General features: G+C 37.4%; 1 long non-coding RNA gene across 1 annotated transcript in view; it reads right to left on the bottom strand.

The window, feature by feature from the left end:
- Positions 1-20,940, bottom strand: part of LOC107648252 — a 29,522-nt gene extending 8,582 nt beyond the window's left edge. Inside the window, exons 1-4 of the long non-coding RNA XR_002349751.1 lie at positions 20,928-20,940; positions 12,126-12,133; positions 4,903-4,910; positions 3,577-3,583 (exon numbers count right to left, since the gene is read on the bottom strand). This is a non-coding gene — a long non-coding RNA (uncharacterized LOC107648252). The remainder of the gene's footprint in view (positions 1-3,576; positions 3,584-4,902; positions 4,911-12,125; positions 12,134-20,927) is intronic.

Genomic DNA, 22,233 nt, shown 5'->3' with positions numbered 1-22,233 from the left:
AAAAATAAGGATTCCAAAATTTTTAATATGAATTCCAGGAATCTTATGCTCTTTAGTCTAAAGCTCCAATCAAAGGGTCAGGCATGGCTTAATAGCCAGCCAAGCTTTAGTATGTAACTCAGACATGACACGCCTAACATTCCCTATCCAGAAGAATTAGACATGGCTTTACAGCCAGCAAGGCTTCAACATGCTTCATGAAACACTAGAATTCATTCTTAAAAATTCTGAAGAAAAAATATATTTTTTGAAAACATTTTTATTTAAAATTTTTTTTTTTTCGAAAACAAAGGAGAAATTTTTGAAAGATTTTTGAAAAATTTTTTTGAAAACAAAACAAAAAGAAAATTACCTAATCTGAGCAACAAGATGAACCGTCAGTTGTTCAAACTCAAACAATCCCCGGCAACGGCGCCAAAAACTTGGTGCACGAAATTGTGATCTCAGGTAACGGCACCAAAAACTCTATACGCACGTCTTAATAAATCGTTTTTCATTCACAACTTCGATACAACTAACCAGCAAGTGCACTGGGTCGTCCAAGTAATAAACCTTACGTGAGTAAGGGTCGATCCCACGGAGATTGTTGGTATGAAGCAAGCTATGGTCACCTTGTAAATCTTAGTCAGGAGGATATAAAATAGTTATGGAGTTTTCGAATCATAAATAATAAATAGATAGAAAATAAGGATAGAAACACTTATGTATATCATTGGTGAGAATTTCAGATAAGTGTATAGAGATGCTTTCGTTCCTCTGAATCTCTGCTTTCCTGCTGTCTTTATCCAATCAGTCCTACTCCTTTCCATGGCTGGCTTTATGTAAGGGCATCACCGTTGTCAATGGCTACATCCTATCCTCTTGTGAAAATGGTCCAAATGCTCTGTCACAGCACGGCTAATCATCTGAGGTTCTCGATCATGCTGGAATAGGATTCACCCTCCTTTTGCGTCTGTCACTACGCCCAGCAATCGCGAGTTTGAAGTTCGTCATAGTCATTCAATCCCAGAGTCCTACTCGGAATACCACAGACAAGGTTTAGACTTTCCGGACTCTCATGAATGCCGCCATCAATCTAGCTTATACCACGAAGATTCTGATTAAGAGATCCAAGAGATACTCATTCAATCTAAGGTGGAACGGAAGTGGTTGTCAGGCACGCGTTCGTGGGAAAATGATGATGATTGTCACATTCATCACATTCAGGTTGAAGTACGAATGAATATCTTAGAAGCGGAATAAGTTGAATTGAATAGAAAAACAGTAGTACTTCGCATTAATCTTTGAGGAACAGCAGAGCTCCACACCTTAATCTATGGAGTGTAGAAACTCTACCGTTTGAAAATACATAAGTGATGAAGGTCCAGGCATGGCCGAATGGCCAGCCCCCAAAACGTGATCACAGGATCAAAAATACAATCCAGGATGATCCGAAGATGTCTAATACAATAGTAAAAAGTCCTATTTATAATAAACTAGTTACTAGGGTTTACAGAAGTAAGTAATTGATGCATAAATCCACTTCCAGGGCCCACTTGGTGTGTGCTTGGGCTGAGTATGAATGTTACACGTGCAGAGGCTCTTTCTGGAGTTGAACGCCAGGTTGTAACGTATTTCTGGTGTTCAACTCTGGTTTGTGACTTGTTTCTGGCGTTTAACTCCAGACAGCAGCGTAGAACTGGCGTTCAACGCCCTTGTTTCTTGCCTCTTATTTGATTTTGTTTTCATTTCTCTTTGCTATCATGAATTCTCACTTTGGCTATGAGTTTGGTTCTAATTGTGTTGTAGGAAATGTGAACTTCAATGATAACATGCATCAATAATGGAACCAACAAAGATGGGAGGAGCCTCAAGGAATTGATCACTCCTATTGGCAACAACCTCCGGATACGTATAGGTATAATTTCCATCCTAATGCATGTCAATTCAATGGCTATGGTGAATCCTTTTATGATAGTCAATTACCACCATCATGTGCCTATGACTCTTATCCTCAATATGAACCTCAACCATACTCAAAATCCTTTCCATACCAAGCATCTTCCTATGATCCATACTCATCATATGACCAATCACCATACCATATTCTCATGACCATTATGAGCAAGAACCTTTGGAACCACCACAACCTTATCATGACCACTATGAAGAACCACCTTGATGCACACCATCTCCATACCCTTACCAAGAAGAACCGCCTTCCTACTATGAACCCTTTCTCTAAAATAATAAACCCTCTTATCCACCTCAAGCCCCAATAGATGATTCTCTCACCTTGCTACTTCAAGGACAAGCGGATATGCAAAGGAACACTCTAGAGTTTGTGACTAATTTGACTAAGGTAGTGCATACTTTAGCCTACCAATGCTTGAACACTCAAGGTGCTTCCATATCCACATGTGAAGAATCAATTGAAGAGCATAGCATAAAGGAGAGATTGAAAATTCTGGTGGAAAATGAGGGATGCCACTTTGTGTTAGAATAATTGGAGGAGCCTATGATCATTGAAGAAAAGGAAGAAGTGGTTGAAGATTTAGGAGATGTTGAAAGTCCATGGGAATATAGCATCATGGAGAATTCTTCCAAGAAGCTAGATATTGATGTTGAAGAGGGTGCACAACCTCCAAAGCATATCATCGTTGGAGACTTGGAAGAGGTTTATCAAGAGATGGATTCAATCATGGAGGAATTTCTATCTACAATTGAATCCTCTCCCATTGGACATGAAGTTGAAATTATAGAAGAATGTGCACAACCTCCCATATCCTTGGTGAGTAATGAGAAAGAGAGTGAATCGGAAGAAAGCTACCAAGGAAAAAAAATTGATCGGAAGAGAGCTACCAAGAGGAAAAAGTTGGCATGGTGTATATCAGGATTGAATAATATGGAAAGGTTGATCAAGAGATAGATTCATTCATCAATGAATTCCTATCCAAAATTGAGTCACCTCCCATTGAGCAAGAAATTGAAATTCTTGAAGACAACACCAAGCCAAGTGATAAAAGGGAAAATGTTGAGATTGAGGAAGCTTACAAAGAGGTGGAGATAGTCAAAGAAGAGCACAAGAGAGTGGAGCTTGCAAGATCATTGGGACCACCCCTTCCTAAGTCACCATCCTACACAACATTCAAGTGGGTAAAATTCTTATCCCTAAGCTTTACTTTCTCACTTGAATATGGTTTGATTGAAAATGATGGTCAACTTAGAGCTCTTTGTGGAGTTAAGAGTAGGAAAGAGTTGTGTAGTGGTTGGAAACGTCATTCTAAGCTCATGATGGTTGCAAGCTCAAAATTCAAGAGCAATGGTTGGTGTGGAACCAAATTGCATGGGTCCAGGAAGTTGTTTGGAATCTTCTTTGAGAATTCCAAGGCCATGCCACCCAGATGGAATAATGATGACCAACTCAAGGACGGGTGTCAAAACAAAGTGTGGGATCCCGGGTCGCACAAGGAAAATCAAATTTGGGAGCTCATGGTTTGTGAAGAACTCCATCAAAGCTTGAAGATATTAAAATTGAAGAATGGAACTTATTGGAGATTCAAGCATTGGTGGATGTTCAAGGATAGTTTCAAGCACAAGCCACCTTGAGAGGAGCTCCCAATAAGTCCAACTTAAGGACAATAAACAAAAGTGCTAGGTGGGAGACACCCCACCATGGTAATATCTTTTCATTTTTTCTTTTTGTACATATTGGTAATTAGTTTAAATTCATGTTTTTGGTTGATTTGTTGAGTATAATTGATAGTTTCGTATGTTAAATAAGGTTTTATGGTGTTTTTGTAGCTGTTTGGAGGTTTGGAATTCTTGGATTGGTGCAAAAACATAGAAAATTTTTTTTGAAAAATAGAGCACCATCCACGCGTACGCGCACTGCGCGTGTACTCGTGCATCAAGCATTTTCGCCTACCCGTGCGGACGCGCCATGTACGCATACGCGTGGATTGAGAAATTCCACCCCAAGCCAAAAACCCGAGAGTTGTGCGAACGTTGCGCGCGCATTGTTCCTTTCGCACAAACCTACTCACGCGTACGCGCACATGACACGTACGCGCCACTCTCGAAATAAGCCATCGACGCGGACGCGCCATGTGCGCGTACGCGTCGCGCCCATTGCACCATCATCCGCGTGCGCGCGCCACGCGCGCGTACGCGCGGATGTCCTTCCTTCAACACATCTATTTTCTTCTCCTCTTTCCATTTCTTTCCTTCTCCTTTCTTCTTCCTTTCTTCTACCCCTCATCCAACACTCCCAAACACCATTGATAACCATTTATTTTAGTTGACTAATTAGTTAGTTAGTTGATTAGTTAGTTTTAGTTAGTTTTTATTTTATTTTCTCTTTTTCATTGTAAGTGTTGGATTGTTATTCTTGTTTACCATTAATTTCTGCTGAGTATTAATAATGGATGTTATCTTAACATCATTATGTTTATAATCTTTGTTGGATTCTATTGTTGAGGTTATATTTTGCTACTTGGTTTTGAGTTTTTCATGCTTACCTTTTAAGAATACCAAGTGATGAGAATTGCCTTCAAGCTTGTAACTCTTCTTGAATTGCATGATTTGGCCACCATGTGATTTGAACCCTATTCTTTGATTAGGCAATATCTTGACATTGGATGGTGTGTATTTACTTCAATGCATTGTATTCCATGATCATATGCATCCATACGCTTTTAGCTTGAATGCTCTCATGCCTCTTTAATGCTTGTTTTACCTTACAAGCTCACTTAAAGCATCTCAAGCACACTAAAATGAATAAAGTGCATGCTCCTTTTGTGATATAACTTTTTATGCTAATGTGTGTTCTAAAAGGCGCCTAATTTAGAACTCACATCCCTATTTTCCTAATGTCACACTAATTCACTCACTCAATTCTAGTGATTAGTACCTCATTCCAACAATATATGCTTCCTTGCTTTTGTATTATCCTACCTTATGGTGTTGTATTCTTGTTTTTTTTTCATGATTGATGCACCACAAGCAAAAATGGAAGCAAAAGAAAGAACACGCAGCAACCGGTTGATCTACCAGCTGAAGGTAGCAATCCGGAAAGTCGCCATACCCCCTTGCTCATCTTTGAGTGCACCGAGGACGGTGTAAACTTTTAAGTGTGGGGAGGTCGTCCGACCGATCGGCGATTTTGGGTGACAAGTTTCTAATCTCAACACTTTTGCATTTCATTTTTTAGGTTTTTAGGATTTTTGTTGCATTTTCTTAATTTTGCATATATATACATAATAAGCTTAGTCAAAATAATGAGGTTCTTCAAGATTTCTATCTATAGGGCACCAATTGATTTGAGTGAAAACTTTTCATTAAAATTGCTTGAATTATATATATTGTGGATCATGTTTCTTGAGCTAAGAACACAAGCAAGTGAGATTTGAGCCTAATGGTGTGGTTACATCTTATAACCACTTATTGCCTTCTTGTGTGCACTATTCTCTTTTTATGATTGTAATCTTTGATTTGTTTGATTCTTTATGTCCATTATTTTGTGTATTCATGCATTTATGTGATTGAGGCCATCATTTCATTTAGCTTACTTACCCAAAAAGCCTTACCTTTTATCTTCCATTGTTAGCCAATTTGAGCTTACGATTAACCCACTTTGTTCTTAATTTAGACATTACAAGCCTTAAAGCGGAAAATAATAAAAGTCCTTATTTGGATCTTTGATTGGCTTAGGCTAGTGTGTGTGTGTAACATTCAAGTGTGGGAAACTTGGGACATTGGATGAATAAAAAGGTAGTTTTGTATTTTTGATTGAAAATATTGGGAATTGGGTACATGCTCATGTGTAATGAATGTAAAGCCTTATGCATTGATGTTCTTATATAAAAAAAATGAGAAAAATAAAAGAAAAGAAAAAAAAATATAGAAAAAAAAAGAAAAAGAAAAAGAAAAGAAATAAAAAGGGGACAAAATGTCCCAAAGCAAAGTGAAGCTCAATAAAATCAATGCATATGAGTTATGATCAAGAAAAGAATGCATGAGTATGTGAAAAAGTGAAAAATGGGTAGTTAGATTAGCTTTTGAATTGTATAGGATGTCATAGGCTAGGTGGGAGGTCTAAGCTTATCAAAGATTCAAATTTCAAGCTCATTTAACCATATATGCATCCTACCTTGACCCTAGCCCCATTATAACCAATGAAAAGACCTCATGATACTTGTATGCATGCATGAAATATTTGTTAATTGTTAGAAGAAAAACAAATCTTGGAAAGCATGAAATAGAGGGAAATTGAGTGAATCAACCCTAAACACTTGAGCGAATAGAGTGCAAACACATCGGGTGAGTTTTCCCTTGGGAGTTGGCTAGGACTTGTGGAATGAAGTTGATTCATCCACTTGACTTTCCTCCATGGTTAGAGGTTAACTAAGTGGTAGCAATGGACAATTGTGGTCACAATTGATGAGGATAATGAGGATAGGACTTCCAATTTTCATAACCTTGCCAAGAGCTTTTCTTAGTTGTTAGTTTATTTCTTTTGCAATTTACATTCCTAGTTTCTTAACTCAAGAAACCCCAAACATACTTCATAGCCAATAACAAGAACATTTATTTGCAATTCATAGGGAGAACGACCCGAGGTTTAAATACTTCGGTTTGTAATTTTAGGGATTTGTTTTAGTGACAAACAAAATTTTTGTATGAAAGGATTAATGTTGGTTTAGAAACTATATTGCAACGAGACTTCATTTGTGAAATTCTAAACCGTCAAAAGTCCTCTCATCACTCCTCCCCTCTCACTTTGAATTTTCTCCCTGTGTCTTCATGTAGTAGTTCAAGTTGCTTAAGAGATAGAATTTTATTCACAGTATGTGGCAAGAATGGGTGGTGAGATAACATCACTTTCTCCTCTGGTGAAAAGTTGGTGCACGAATTTGTGACTCGTACAACTGAACCGGCAAGTGCACCAGGTCGTCTAAGTAATACCTCAGGTGAGTGAGGGTCGAATCCCATGAGGATTACCGGATTGAGCAAGCTATGGTTATCCTGCAGATCTTTGTCAGGCGAATAGAAAGATAGTTGTTGTTTGTTGTAGGCGTATGAAGAACGAAACCCTCGCGTGATCTAGAATTTTTGCAAATAAATTCCGTTGTAAGTATAGCTTCTAGACTGACAAGAATTTCTTTCTTATAAAAGTTTTGGTTGTCACAAGTAACAAACCCCTTTAAAATTGATAACCAAAGTATTTAAACCTCGGGTGTCTTCTCAAGGAATTGCAGGGAGGTATGTTCTTATTATTGGTTATGAGTTTTGTAAATTGAGGGTTTTGAATGTAAGTAACAAGTAATTTAAATGACAAGTAAAATAAATAAATAACTATAAAATAAACTCTCGACAAGGTATGAAAATTCAAAAGTCCTATCCTAGTTATTTTTATGAGAATTGAAGTTAATCCCACTTAGTTAACCTTTACGAAAGCAAGGGAAAGTCAAGTGGACTAATTAGTTAGATTTCCCAAGTCCTAGCCAACTCCTAAGGAAAGACTAGAGTTAGTGGAATTCAATTCAATTAGCAGACATAACAATCAATCACGATAAGTTTAATAACTCAAGAGCCTCCAGTTAATCAATTAAAGCCAAGAATATAAAGAAGCTAAATATGAACCATAAATCTGAATTACCTCAATTGAATTAATAAAAGGAAATTAATCCAAACATAAAGAGTTCATAAGCTAAATTGATAAAATAAATAAAAAGGACATTGAACCTGGAACACGGAAGAAATTGTAAGTTGAAATAATAAAGTTGAAATAATAAGAAATCCTAATTCCTTAAAGGAATCCTAATCCTAAATCCTAAGAGAGAGAAGAGGTTCTCTCCTCTCTAAACACTACATCTAATCCTCAAATTGTGAATTATGAGCTGATGATTATGAATGAATGGATTCTCCCACTTTATAGCCTCTAATATGTGTTTTCTGGGCCGAAAACTGGGTCGAAAATAGCCCAGAAATCGCTGGAGAAGAAATCTGCCACGCTGATTTTTATCACTGCAACGCGTCCGCGTGGAGTACGCGTTCGCGTCACCTAGAGTTAGGGCAACTATGGCATATTATATATCAAATCGAAGCTCCATACGTTAGCTTTCTAATGCAACTGGAACCGCGTCGTTTGGACCTTTGTAGCTCAAGTTATGACCGTTTTAGTGCGAGAGGGTCAGGTTGACAGCTTTGCAGTTCCTTCAACTTCTTGTATTCCTTCCACTTTTGCATGCTTCCTTTCCATCCTCCAAGCCATTCTTATCCTGTAAATCCTGAAATCACTTAACGCACATATCATGGCATCGAATGGTAATAAGAGAGGATTAATATTTGGTAATTTAAAGGCTCAGGAAATATGTTTTCAATCATAGCATAAGATTAGGAAGGAAAATGTAAACTCATGCGAATCATATGAATAAGTGGGTAAAGAATTGATAAAAACCACTCAAATGAGCACAAGATAAACCATAAAATAGTGGTTTATCAACCTCCCCACACGTAAATATTAGCATGTCCTCATGCTAAGCTGAAGAGAAGCTATAAAGGGGTGAAGAGGAATGATAGAGAGTATGCAATGCAACCTATCTATATGAATCCAACTACATGAAGAATGCTTTTTCCTACTTGGTTTATAAGTAAATAAATTCTCCAAGAATAAATATGAACTGGATTTCACTAATTCAAATCATAAAGATGAAGTATAAATAGGCTTGTAGAAGAAAATAGCTCATGAAAGCTGGGAACAAAGAATCGAGCATCGAACCCTCACTGGAAGTGTATGCACTCTAATCACTCAAGTGTCTTAGGTTCGATTCTCTCAATTCCCTACTAACCTTGCTTTCTAAGGCTTGCTCTTCATCTAACAATCAACATAAATTTAATGCACAGATACACATATCAAGAGGTCTTTTAAGGGTTGTAATGGGGTTAGGGTCAAGGTAGGATTGTATTTGGCCAAGTGGACTAAAATCTGAATCCTTAATTAACTTAAACTTTCCACCTAACTTTAGACAATCCATGTAATCATAATACCACATCTAACTATCCATTAACCATGTTTTCCACATATTCATGCATTCTAATTTCAAGTACAGTACATATGCATTGCTTTCACCACTTACTTTGGGGTATTTTGTCCCCTTTTTGCTTAATTGCTCTTTTTTCTTTTTTTTCTCACTTCTCTTTATATATATATATATATATATATATATTTTTATTTTCTTTTATTTTTCTCAATGCATATGATTAAATTATTGAATGCATGAATATGTCCTAAACATTTCTTTCACATTTTCATAAAGATATATAATACCCAATTCTTAAACCAATATTTTCAGACCCACTTTTTCCACACTTAAATCATGAGCACTTTCACTAGTCTAAGCTAACCAAGGATTCAAATTAAGGACATTATTGTTTTCCGCTTAGAGTTAATGATGTGTTAAAGTAAATAATAAAAGGGGTAAAATAGGCTCAAATTGGTTTGCAAAGAATAATGAAAGGGTAAGGCTATATGGGTATGTAAGCTCAGTGAAACAAAGGCCTCAATCATGTAAGTGTATGCATACATCAAATAATGGAAATATAGAATTAAGCAAGACAAAGATCACAATTTTAGAGAGAAAAATACACACTAAAATAGAATTTTGGTTGATAAAATGCAACCAATCAAATAGGCTCAAAATCTCACAGGTTTTGTGTGTTCAAGCTCTAAACCATGTTCCGGTATAATATTTCTTCAAACAAGTTTAATAAAAAGTTTTAATTCAAATTAGTGAAATACTCTAAAAAGTTTCTTGAAAAAGAAAATATTATTTTGACCAAATGGTGGTAAAATATGCACAAAATCAAACAAATATGCAATCAAACATGTAAATGCAACAACTAATTTAACAAAGAAAATTTAAACATTGGTGTTGAGATAGAAGAGTAACTAACCCATGGAGATCGGTTTCGACCTCCCCGCACTTAAAGATTGCACCGTCCTCGGTGCATGCTAAGATGTACAAGTAGATGGGGGTTGTGGTTCCTTAGCTGGGGGCTCTTTTTGTTCCTTTCCTTGCCGGTGGTTTGGGAGTAGCTTTCTCTTTACCCTTCTTGGTGGCCATCCTGAAAAGGGAAAAAGAAAGTAACTTTGAAAGCTAAGGATTAGAGCAAGGAAGAGAGCGGGAAAGGTGGTAATCAATGCACAATAAAGAAGAATGATGTTAACACATGGTCATGACTACATGTGAAAAGTTCATCAATGGAAATATAGCAAGTGCATGTAATGACAATTAAATGCAAGATGTTTATTAGCATGCTGGCAAAGGCATGAGTAGCATAGATCAAGCCTTTCAAACTAACAACATGTTTGTAATAACAATTATATTTAAGTAATAAAATATAAAAAGGGTTTTGTGAAAAGCAAGCATTTAGAGTAGTAGATAGAAAGAAATCGAAAAATAGTGCACAATGTCATACGGACTTTTTTACAAACACATAGCAAGCATGGTAAATAAGCTATTGAAACTATATAATTGAACATGCAAGCAACCCTTTAAAAGGTAATATATAATTGTCAAACAATTCCTTTAATAATCCACAAAAATATAGAAAATAATGACCCAAATAAATTTCTAACACCAATGAAAATAATGCAATGAATGAAAGTATGCAAATAAATTAAATGAAGTAGAATGGAAGTGAAGAGGGATGAGAAGTTAAAGAGATGAAGAAGAAGAAAGTAAGAAAAGGAAGAAGAAAGAAGAAAAGATAGAAGAAATTAAGATTAGAAAAGAAAAGATAAGATAATTGGCGCTGATCTGGATAAGTTGTGCGGCGCAGGCGACGCGGACGCATGAGTGACGCGGTCGCGTGGTGCGCGATAAGGTCAGGTGACGCGGATGCGTGGGTCACGCGATCGCGTGGTCTGATTTGTGCGATTGGCGCGAGTGCAGCCTCGCGTTCGCGCAACTCTCTGTTCGAAACTCTTTTTGCCAAATTTTCGGGTGACACGGTCGCGTGGTTGACGCGATCGCGTGAATGGCCTTTCTTTTAAAAATGACGCGGACGCGTGGGGCACACGTTTGCGTGGTGGGGCTTGTGCTTCTAGCGTGGTTCCAGCCCCACTCCATCACAACTTTCGGCCATGCACTCCTTTTTACGCCGATTTTCAGGTCACGCGTTCGTGTGGTTGACGCGGACGCGTGGGAGGCATTTTTCCCACATGATGCGGACGCGTCAGCGACGCGGTCACGTGGATCAATTTGTGCCAAAGGCACGCCTCCAGCCACGCTCTCGCGTGACTCTCTGTTCACTTTTCTTTTCTTCCTAATGCACTTGTGACGCGGACGTGTCAGCGACGCTTACGCGTCGCGTGCATTTTTTTTATGCAAAATGCAGAATGCAGTATGCAGTATGCAGATGTTATGAATAATTTCAGGTTCAATGAAATAAAATAAAATTCAAAAACAAGAAAAACTAAATAAAATTATAATTGAAAAAGGAATGATCATACCATGGTGGGTTGTCTCCCACCTAGCACTTTTAGTTAGAGTCCTTAAGTTGGACATTTGGTGAGCTCCCTGTTATGGTGGCTTATGCTTGTATTCATCCAGGAATCTCCACCAGTGTTTGTACTTCCAGTAACCTCCGGGATCCCAAACTAGGCGCAGAAATCCTTCAAGCAAGGTAAAGCAAGTGACAAGGCCCCAAGAGTGTTGATTTCTAGACTGAATTCCGGGGTCCCAGACCTTGCCTTTGCACCCATCTTCTTGTTGGCCATCTTTGTTCCAACCGGGTGGTAAGCAATCTGAATTCTCACTGAGGCATCCAAACAGCTTCCTAGACCCATACAATTTAGTATTCTTCCAACCATGATACTTCAGTTTGGAGCATGCAACCATATTGAACCTTGCATGACAATTCTTACCACTAACCATCTCCCTCTTACTCTTATAGCCACAAAGAGCTCTAAGTTGACCATCTGTCTCAAGTAAACCATATTCAAGTGGTATGAGAAAGCTAAGGGATATGAATTTTACCCACTTGAATGTTGTGAAGGATGATGGTGACTTAGGTGGAGAGATCTCTAATAACTTTGGCAAGGTGATTTCAAGCTCCACTCCTTTGTGCTCTTTGACAACTTCCACCTCTTTGCAAACTTCTTCAATTTCAACCTCTTCCTCTTGGTAGCTTTCTTCCAATTCAATCTCTTCTTCATTACTTACCAAGGGCATGGGAGGTTGTGCTTCTTCTTCTTTAATTTCCATCTCTTGATTAACCTCTTCCAAGTCCTTAACCATGACATGCCTTGGAGGTTGTACACCCTCCTCAACATCAAATGCAACCGTCTTGGAAGGAGGCTCTATGTCTTGACTTTTCCATGGAGGTTCAGCATCTCCTAAATCTTCAACCATTTCTCCCTCTACAACTATTATGGCTTCCTCCACTTGTTCCAATACAAAGCTATGTTCCTCATTGTCCACCGAAGTTTCTAGTGTCTCCTTCGTGCTACGCTCTTCTTTTGATTCTCCACATGCAGCCATGGGAGTACTTTGTGTGCTCAGATGTTGGGAAGCTATTATATTTACTAACTCACCTAAGGCGGCCGCAAAATTTAGCACACTCTTATTCATCTCTTCTTGCCCTTGAAGAATAACACTAAGGGCGCTGTTATCCAATGGAGGTTGGGGTGAGTAGGAGGGTTCATTATTTTGGAGAAAGGGTTCATAATAGGAAGGTGGTTCTTCTTGATAAAGATATGGAGATGGTCAATATTGAGGTGGTGGTTCTGGGTATGGTTCATATGGTGGTTGGTGTGGTGGATAAGGATTAGGGTCTTATGGAGGTCAATGGTTGTAGGTGGCTTGTGAGTATGGTGGTTCAAAGCTGTGTTGAGGAGGTGGTTTATAGGCGTATGATGGAGCTTCTCGGTAATTACAAGGGAGTCCACCATAACTATTGTCTCGACATGCATTGGTAAATGGTCGTTGTCCATGGTAGTTTGGAAGGTGTTGTTGCCTAAAGGGTTGATCAAATCCTCATGGCTCCATCCATCTCTGATTGTACTGACCTTGATGCATGTTCCTGTTATAGTTTTCATTCCTTACAACAGCATTAGAACCAAACTCAAAGCGATGGGGGTGAGAACTCATAATAGCAAAAAAAAATTAAAAACGAAAATAAAAACAAATTTAAATTAAAAGGTTATTGAAATTTAAATTTTGAATTTGAAAATTAAATTTTAAATTTGAATTTTTGAAAAAATCAACAATATAAGATAAGGATTTGAAAAAGATTTAAATTTTGAAAATGTTTGATTTTTAAAATTTTAAATTTAAATTTTGAATTTTGAATTTTGAATTTTGGAATTTAAATATTGAAATTTGAAATTTGATTTTTAAAATAAGATAAGATAATATTTTGAAAAAGATAAGATTTTTGAAAAAGATTTGAAATTTGAAATTTTAAAATTAAGATAAGATAAGATAAAAAAAATTTTGAAATAAAAATCTGAATTTTTTTATAAAGGAAAATTCGAAAATCCAATTAAAATAGAGAGAAGAGATATTTTTGAATTTAATGAGGAAAGAGAAAAATAATAAAATGACACCAAATTTAAAATTTTTAGATCAAAACGAAGAAAACAACTAAGAATAACTTGAAGGTCAAAATGAACACGAAAAACAATTTTCTAAAAAACCAATAACCTCTTAACTTATGAAAAAGTGAAAATAAAAACAAAAATAAAAACAAATAAACAAGTAAAAAGCAAATATTTACAATAACCAATAATAAGGCACACGTTTGCAATTCCCCGGCAACGGCGCCATTTTGAAGAACGAAACCCTCGCGCGATCTAGAATTTTCGCAAATAAATTCCCGTTGTAAGTATAGCTTCTAAACCGACAAGAATTCCTTTCTTACAAAAGTTTTGGTTGTCACAAGTAACAAACCCCTTTAAAATTGATAATCGAAGTATTTAAACCTTGGGTCGTCTTCTCAAGGAATTGCGGGGAGGTATGTTCTTATTATTGGTTATGAGTTTTGTAAATTGGGGGTTTTGAAAGTAAGGAACAAGTAATTTAAATGACAAGTAAAATAAATAAATAACTATAAAATAAACTCTCGGCAAGGTATGAAAATTCGGAAGTCCTATCCTAGTTATTCTTATGAGAATTTAAGTTAATACCACTTAGTTAACCTTTACGAAAGCAAAGGAAAGTCAAGTAGACTAATTAGTTAGATTTTCCAAGTCCTAGCCAACTCCTAAGGAAAGACTAAAGTTAGTGGAATTGAATTCAATTAGCAGACATAACAGTCAATCACGATAAGTTTGATAACTCAAGAGCCTCCAGTTAATCAATTAAAGCCAAGAATATAAAAAAGCTAAATAAGAACCATAAATCTGAATTACCTCAATTGCATTAATAAAAGGAAATTAATCCAAACATAAAGAGTTCATAAGCTAAATTGATAAAATAAATAAAAGGACATTGAACCTGGAACTCGGAAGAAATTGTAAGTTAAAATAATAAAGTTGAAATAATAAGAAATCCTAATTCCTTTAAGAGGAATCCTAATCCTAAATCCTAAGAGAGAGGAAAGAACCTCTCTCTCTAAAAACTACATCTAATCCTCAAATTGTGAATTATGAGCTGATGATTATGAATGAATAGATTCCCCCACTTTATAGCCTCTAATCTGTGTTTTCTGGGCCGAAAACTAGGTCGAAAACAGCCCAGAAATCGCTGGAGAAGAAATCTGCCATGCTGATTTTTGTCACTGCAATGCGTCCACGTAGAGCACGCGTTCGCGTCACCTAGCGTTAGGGCAAATATAACATATTATATATCAAATCGAAGCTCCATACGTTAGCTTTCCAACGCAACTGAAACCGCGTCGTTTGGACCTCTGTAGCTCAAGTTATGACTGTTTTAGTGCGAGAGGGTCAGGCTGACAGCTTTGCAGTTCCTTCAACTTCTTGTATTCCTTCCACTTTTGCATGCTTCCTTTCCATCCTCCAAGCCATTCTTGTCCTGTAAATCCTGAAATCACTTAACGCACATATCATGGTATCGAATGGTAATAAGAGAGGATTAATATTTGGTAATTTAAAGGCTCAGGAAACATGTTTTCAATCATAGCATAAGATTAGGAAGGAAAACGTAAACTCATGCAAATCATATGAATAAGTGGGTAAAGAATTGATAAAAAACCACTCAAATGAGCACAAGATAAACCATAAAATAGTGGTTTATCAGCGTATAAACAAGCAATAACAATAAAACATAGAAACAGTAATTAGAGATCAGTTAAGGCTTCGGAGATGCTTCTTCTTCTGGATTAACACGTCATACTAACTACTCCAATGATGAATGATTCCTTCAATGGCACGATTGTAAGTGATTAAGCCATTGGTCGTGGTCATTAATCTCCTCATGTCCAAACCAAACATCTGAACAGACTAGATCAATCTGGGAGAGGGTAAAGCACACGCAATTCAATCTCTTGACGATCCTACTCAAAACGGCACAGACAAGGTCGGATCTTCCGGATCAGAGACTGACGCTCTTATGATTCTAGCCCTTAAAGCCACAGGAACCTCAATTACCCCTGACTAACGAGGTTTTATGTCACATATCCCAATTAGTCCAGATAACTTGTTGGAACCCGTGATGCATTCTCAATCTATAGTTCATTAATCCATAGGAATCAGCAGAGCTCCTAACCTTAACCTAGGAGGTTTAGTTGCTCATACTGTACAGAGAATAATGTGTAAAGTTCGGATGTAGTGGAGAGGATCCTAAACAATGGTGTTCTCCCCTTATTTATACTAATGACTAGATTTAAAAAGAAACTAATAATAATTAGAAATTACAATAATAAAAGAAACTAAGATAAAAGTGCGAAAATCCACTTCTAGGTCCACTTGATGAGTGGTTGGGTTGAGCTTGGCATCCAACTTGAGTGAGTCGGCGTTGAACACCCACTAGGGGGTGTGAGTACTACGCTGCCTTGCCTCCATTGTGGCGTTGTGATGCGTGAGCATCTTTCCTGTCTTGTCCTTGTGAATTTGCATTCAAATTGTTGAGTTTAATCAAGAATTAATTATCTTTTAGCCACTATGGATGCTACTTTGAGTTGTGTGCAATTCTGTTTATTTCAGGTAGCATTTGGATGGATTTGATGGAGTTTCTGTAGAAAAAGAGAAGAAAGCGAATGATGCTGTCAACCCTGACCTCCCTTCACTCTAACCTGAATAAATCAAGTTACAGAGGTCTAATTGACGTGCTTTCAGTGGCGTTGGAAAGGTAACTTCCAGATCTTTTCAACGATGTATAATAGTCTATACTTCTTCTCCAGCAACTCAGCAAGGGTAGCGCCTAATTTGAGGTTTCTCAAGTTAGGCGCCAAGATGAACATAATCCATAAATCCAAGGCTGCACAAGTGGCACCTAACTTGGGTTTAACAAGTTAGGCGCCAGGACAAGGAAAGCTTTATGCATGACACTACCATGGTGGCGCCTAACTTGAGATTTCTCAAGTTCGGCGCCAAGCACAACAAGCACGCACAATGGGATTCGGCCACCTCCAAGTTAGGCGCCAGGAATTCCTGTCTCCACATCAATCAAAGCTCTCCCAGTTGCTAGGAATGGCCTTCCTAGGATGATGGAGTTGTCCTTCTCCTCTCCCGTATCAAGTATCACGAAGTCTGCAGGGAGGTAAAGGTCTTCAACCTTTACTAGAACGTTCTCCACCAATCCGTATCCCTCTTTAGGGACTTGTCTGCCATCTCTAGTGAGATCCTTGTGGGCTGTGTCTCTTGGATCACCATCTTCTTCATCACAGAGAGAGGCATCAAATTTATGCTTGATCTAAGGTCGCACAGTGCCTTCGCAAATGTAATGGTTCCTATAGTGCAGGGAATCAGGAAACTCCCAGGATTTGACAGCTTCTGAGGTAGCTTCTTCTGCACCAGTGCACTGCACTCCTTGGTCAGCACCACAGTTTCATCTTCCTTTAAGGCCTTCTTCTTAGAGAATATGCTTTTCAAACAGGCTATATAGGGAGGTTTCTTCTCCAACATCTCAGCAAGAAGAATATTAATTTGTAACTTCTTAAAGATTTTCAAGAATTGAGTGAGTTGCTCATCCTTGGTCTCCTCTTACAATTTCTAAGGTTGTTGTCCTTTAGGCTCCTTCACCATTACTGGGGCATGTACTAGTGTACTTCTAGTCTCTTTTTGAGTTTCTTTCCCCTTCATATCATCAACAGCATGCTCCACGTTAAGTTCGTCCTCCTTGCCCATAGTCAGGGTCTTGCACTCTTCCCTTGGATTTACCTCCGTGTTGCTTGGAAGAGTGTTGGCAGGTCTCTTAGGTATCCCCTTGCTCAACTGACCCACTTGCACTTCCAAGTTCCGAATTGAAGACCGTGTCTCTTGTATAAAATTGTGAGTGGTCTTGGAAAGGTCAGAGACTATTGCGGCTAAGTCAGAGAGGTTGTGTTTTAAGGTCTCCTGCTGCTACTGAAAGGGCTGGAACTACCTGTTATTGAACCTGTTCTAATTAGATCCACCCTGGTTATTGTTGAAGCCTCGTTGGTGCCTCTGTGGTTGCTCTTTCCACCCTCATCCCTTCATATATATTTATATATAATACCCACCCCCCTTTTATATATATAACCCCCCTATCCTAACCGTGATCAATATCCCCTCCCCTCAATATATATATATTAATTTTAACCTCTCTTGTACTTTTATCATTTTCTTCTTCTTCTGTAATAATTTTTGTTTTTTCTCATCCGTGCACTTTCTATGTCCCTCCTTGTTTTCAGTTTTTCTTTGCTTACGGACAAGTAAACTTTTAAGTCTGGTGTTGTCGCTTTCCTTGTGGCTTTTCTGTTTATTTTAATAACACCAAAGGGAGGCGAATCATCTTCACGGAGGAACACAGTCTGAAGAATGAAACGGCCACTAGGATAACTGAGGTGGTTGAGTTCTTTTCATTCTATATCTCCTTCTGTTCGTATTATGTTATATTCCTGTTTTCTGCTATTTTATTTGAGTGTCTGCATGATCTTTGGTTATTTCAATCTCTAGGTTCTAGTTTAATTTTACTATTTTTAATTATGTTATTTGTTTTTAGTCTAAAAAGTTGTCTCATGTACCGCTCGCTGAGCTTGAATCCAAAGATAAAAAGAAAGAAATGATGTATTGCATGAGAAATTGAGTTTATATTAAAAGTAGTCTTAATTACTTAAATGTGGTGGTGTTATCTATGATTCTGAATGCATGATAATGAATAGTGCATATTTGAATTTGAATCAAAGGATGTTGGTGCATGAGGAACAAGAATTTAGAGAACTATTATGAATTCTCTAAAGTAAACAAAAGCTTAATCCTTGAAGCAAAAGAAACAACAAAAGAAAAATAAAGAAAAACAAGGTCCAAGGCTCTAAGCATCAATGACTAGGAAGGTCAAATATGATTAAAAGCAAAGAGTTGTTTTCCTAGTCATATGCTTGTGGTGTAAATGTGTCAAGTAACCCTTGAGATAGAGCACTAAGAGTCGAGACCAAGTGCATTTAACAGAGTATGCCAAAGGCTTTGAGCACCACTGTCTGGGAGTAACTGAAAGAAAAATCAGAACTAAAAGAGTTCCCCAGTTATGCTTGTGGTGTTTTTGTGTCAAGTAAAGCTTGAGACAAAGCATTTAAAGTCACAGCTAGGCTCAAGGTGCAAAGCACCAAAGAAAAGAGAATGAAAGAAAATTTGCTGTGTTCAAGGATTAAACCAAAGTATAAAGGCCAGAGAATTCATAATATTATCCGGACTCTAATTCCAAATGACAGTGACATTCCTCTAATTCAAAAGATAGTGAGATGCCAAAGCTATTTAGGATTGTAGTGTATAAACCCCACTTTAAGAAGAGAAAAGGGCTTAATTGAACACTCACTTCTCATACAAATTCACATCCTAATCCTATATTTGTTTTGGTTGCTTGAGGATAAACAACAATTCAAGTTTGGTGTTGTGATGCGGGAGCATCTTTCCTGTCTTTTCCTAGTAAATTTGCATTTGAATTGTTAAGTTTAATCAAGATTTAAATACCTTTTAGTCACTATGAATGCTACTTTGAGTTGTGTGCAATTCTGTTTATTTGAGGTAGCATTCGGATGAATTTGACGGAGTTTCTGTAGAAAAAGAGAAGAAAGTGAATGATCTCTGACCTCTGACCTCCTTGCACTCCAACGGGAATAATTTGAGCTACAGAGATCCAATTGACATGATTCCAGTGGCATTGGAAAGCTAGCAACGATGTATTTCCAACGATGTATAATAGTATATCCTTTTTCTTCATTTCATTCGGCCTCAACGGCGCCAAACTTGGGATTCTCCAAGTTTGGCGCCACACACTCACCATTCTCCATGAAGCACACGGAGCCATAAGAATCAAAGTGGTCCCTATCCATCAATTGAAGATGCACGAAGATCATATTTTAATTTTGATTAAACTTTTAATTTATTTATAAATAGGAAAAGATATTATTTAGTTTTTAGAAAATATATTTTACATTAATTAGGATTAGATATAAAAGGAAAAAGAATCAGCCCTTCGGGCTCTCTTCTCTTCGACCTCATTCCGCAATTTATAGTTTTTTTGAATCCTAGTTTTCTCTCTGAACCATGAGCAGCTAAACCTCCACTGTTAAGGGTAGGAGCTCTGTCTATTGTATGGGTTGATACTATTATTTTTCTATTTTAACTCATGTACTGATTTCAATTTCAAGAATTGTTTTCGTTCTTTATCTTATGAATTTGGGTGGAACGGAAGTATAACCCTTGTGCTAATTGAGTTCTTGTATAACTTGGAAAAGCTCTTTACTTGAACAACAGCTTGAAAACAATTTCTCCTAAATTTCTAATTATCTGGACTTAACAGAATATGTGACATATAATCCTCTTATATTTGGGTAATTAGGGTTTCTGTGGCATATAAACTAGAATTGAACTTCACCCTCTAATTGGAATTAAGTGACCAAGGAATTGGCGGTTTATGAAGGTTAGAGGAGACTAAAAAGGTCTAAGGAATTAGGGTTTAGTCACATATAGTTTGCCATGAATTGAATTTTGCATGATTAAAATATTTAATAAGAAAAGTCAATCCGTAAGATAGATATCTCTGAAGCCTTAACTGTTTTCTCCATATATATTTCACCTCAATTTACTGCTTGTTTTCTGATTCTCTGAATTACTGTTTGATGCATTTGAACTCTCAACACTCTTTTCTGTTTGTCTAACTAAGTAAATCACTTAACCACTGTTGCTTAATCCATCAATCCTCATAGGATCAACCCTCATTCACTTGAGGTACTACTTGGTACGACCCGGTGCACTTGTCGGTTAGTTTATGGTTATAAATTCCGTACCACGTTGAATGCCAGTTTTGGGCGTTCAACGCTGGGCTCTGTCCTCTTGGGGCATTGAACGCCAAAAGGGGGTAGTTTGGGCGTTCAACGCCCGTTTTGGGCCTTTATTTCCAAAGCAAAGTATAAACCATTATATATTGCTGGAAAGCTCTGGAAGTTAGCCTTCCAACGCCATTGAGAGTGCGTCAATTGGACCTTCGTAGCTCCAGCAATGCTTGTTTGAATGCACGGAAGTCAGCATCTATTTTCTTTTCTTTGCCTCTGAATCAGACTTTGCCAAAACTCGCCAGATTCACCCAAAAATCACCTAAAATCATAAGAAAAATATAAAAGCTCAAAATAGTATCCAAAAAGTGAATTTTGCAATAAAACCTACAAAAACATAACAAAACTTAACAAAATATGCTGAAAACACTAAGAAAATAATGCCAAAAAGCGTATAAAATATCCGCTCATCAGAACACCAAACTTAAACTGTTGCTTGTCCTCAAGCAACCAAAAACAAATAGGACTAAAAGAAGAGAAGGATACAATAAGTCTCAAAGTTTTCAATGAAGCTCAGTTCCAATTACTGAGTGGGGCTAATAGCTTTTTACTTCTGAACAGTTTTGGCATCTCACTTTCCTTTGAAGCTCAGAAGTATTGACATCCCTTAGAGCTAGAATTCATATGATATTATTGATTCTCTTCTTTTAGCTCTTCTTGATTCTTGAACACAACTTTCTATTTTGAGCCTAATCGTGACTCTAAACATTTTGTTTTCCCGTGTTACCACCGGATATATAAACGCCACAGGCACTTAACTGGGGGAACCCTTTGGATTCGAATTTAGCTTTGCTTAAATTCCCAGTCAGTTGTGCCCAGAGTTCTTAAGCGCGTACTCTTTTGCTTTGTATCATGACTTTAACTGCTTAGACTCAAACTTTTCACTTGACACCTTCACACCACAAGCATATAGTTAGGGATAGCAACTTATTTGAGCTTTCTAGGCCAATTTCTGACCCTCCTAACCATTGATGCTCAAAGCCTTGGATCCTTGCTCTTTTGATTTTTTTTTTTCTTTTATAAGCATTTCATTTTTCTTTCTTTTATTTTTCTTTTCTTTTTTCTTTTTCTTTTTCTTTTAGCTGCTTTTTCTTGCTTCAAGAATCAGTATTTTCTAAATCCTTTGTTCTTTCAAGAGCCAATATTCTTAATTCCAATATCAATTATGCACTGTTAAGTCATACATTCAGAAAGTAAATACAAGGCCACCACATCAAAATACTTGGAATAACTTATGATATAACTCAAAACTTATGTATCTCACTATTCCTTTTAAAAATTTTCTTTTTAAGCATGGTGACGGATACACAGGACATCTTATAACCAAGGCAAAACATGAAAATAAAGCTACAAAAGAATAAAAGATTAGATGTGATCATGAACTTAGAAAAGAAAACAGACAATAAATTAAAGTACACAGAAAACAGAAATAAGAAAATAGAGGGATGATAGGAGTCAACAACCTTAGTGATGGCGGCTGCTGCTCCCTCTGGAGAATCTAATAGAGCGTTTGAGCTCCTCTATGTCACGCCATTGTCTCTGTTGCTCCTCCATCAATCGTTTCTGATCTTCTCTTATTTCAAGGAGGGTACTGGCATGCTCTCTATGCTCTACTCTCAGCTGCTCCACGTTTGAGCTCAGCTCCCCTATTGAGGTATTCAGTTGATCCCAATAGTCACGGGAGAAAAATACATCCTTTGAGGCATCTCAGGGATCTCTGGTGGAGGCAGCTGCATAGGCTCTTACTGTGGTTCATGCACAGGCTTTCTCACA

Source organism: Arachis ipaensis, chromosome B06, assembly GCF_000816755.2.
Source record: "Arachis ipaensis cultivar K30076 chromosome B06, Araip1.1, whole genome shotgun sequence".
Taxonomy (NCBI): domain Eukaryota; kingdom Viridiplantae; phylum Streptophyta; class Magnoliopsida; order Fabales; family Fabaceae; genus Arachis; species Arachis ipaensis.
The sequence above is the reverse complement of the archived record's forward strand: the minus strand, read 5'-3'. Positions and strand labels throughout refer to the sequence as shown.